We start from the raw sequence: 1,722 nt of genomic DNA on the forward strand, positions 1-1,722 counted from the left end.
TGTGTGATTGAAAGTGAGGTTTAGTTGTTGCTTTTAGCACATCTCACGACCACCTGATATCTTCTTCTTTTCTTTGTCGTTCTGATATGTATTGACATTTTTCAATATTTTCCTCCATAAATGCATTTAATTAAATGAAGATGTACCAAAGCATTTTTTTACTTTATATTCTTCCCCATGATCGCACCAAGCAAGTGTGTGTGTGTGTGTGTAAGAAAAAACTTTTACTTGCAGAAAACATTCTATTCAAGAATTTATCTTTTACATACATTTTAAAAATCACTGTAGATTAATCCCAGCAATGACCTCAGGCTCTACAATACCTATATGATCGATATGGGTTAATACTAATTTGAATGTCCAACAGGATTTATGGGGGTGACGGGGAACAAATTTCAATGGACAAAGTTCTTTTGCATGTTCATGCGAGGTCCAGTGCATAGAACACAAATTTGCGGAAATTTTTCTGAAAAAGAAGATAACTAAACCTAAAATATTGTTTACCTGGTTACATAGTGACCAGTTATAGGAACCAGAATCCATAAGATTCGTGTGTATGCCAGAATATTTTTAACTTTTTGAATTTGGATTTCAAAATTTATTTTCCAATTGTAAACAGAACTGAATGATAAATTCGGACTGTCCATATTTTAAACACTGATTGAAAAAAAAAAAAAGAATGAGAGAGAGTGCAAATTTTAGGATTTACGGGTTGAGGGGGAGCAGATGTGAAAAATATGAATTTTTTCCCTCCTTTTCTTTTTGCATAATCGTATGATTTCCTGTGTGTAGATCAAAAGTTTGCAAAAATTTCCTTCAATTCCAAAAAAATAAATAAAAAAGTTATGAGGGTTAAATAGAGAACTTGAACCAGAATCCCAAGCATTGATCGATTCATTACATAAGCCATACAGAGTATGGAGTTGTTGTTGTTGGCACTCCGTCGCTTACGACGTCGAGGGTTCCTGTTGATCCGATCAACGGAACAGCCTGCTCGTGAAATTAACGTGCAAATGGCTGAGCACTCCACAGACACGTGTACCCTTAACGTAGTTCTCGGAGATATTCAGCATGACACAGTGTGACAAGGCTGACCCTTTGAATTACAGGCACATCAGAAACAGGAAGTAAGAGTGAAAGTTGTGGTGAAAGAGTACAGCAGGGTTCGCCACCATCCCCTGCCAGAGCCTCATGGAACTTAAGGTTTTTTTGCTCAATAAACACTCACAATACCCGGTCTGGGAATCGAAACCGCGATCCTATGACCGCGAGTCCGCTGCTCTACCACTGGGCCATTGCGCCTCTACTACAGAGTATGGAGTACCTCATTGTAATTATATAGATGGCAAAATACTTATACCATCGTTTGCAGTATTCATCTTATTATGCAGGCAGACGTCGTGACCATGATGGTTCATGGCTTTGGCATGACTTGATAAGCTTTCTCCATACCGTTCGCTTTTTCGCTTGGGTTTGCCATTTATTATGGTCAATTCCTTTCCACTCCAAGTTCCTTTTGGCAGTATCTTTGAATGCTCTGCTTTCTTTTCCCCTTGCATAGCTGGGGGGCAAAAGGATTTGTCTAGGGAATCTGTTGTTGTCCATCCTGTATACATGGTCAAACCAACGTAAATTTCTATCGATGCAGCAAGCACACTGTAGGATCTCTTCGTTCTCGATCTTCTCAAAGATAGTAATATTCATAATTTGTCGTAGCTGTCT

The sequence above is a fragment of the Octopus bimaculoides genome, chromosome 28 (assembly GCF_001194135.2).
Source record: "Octopus bimaculoides isolate UCB-OBI-ISO-001 chromosome 28, ASM119413v2, whole genome shotgun sequence".
Classification (NCBI taxonomy): Eukaryota; Metazoa; Mollusca; class Cephalopoda; order Octopoda; family Octopodidae; genus Octopus; species Octopus bimaculoides.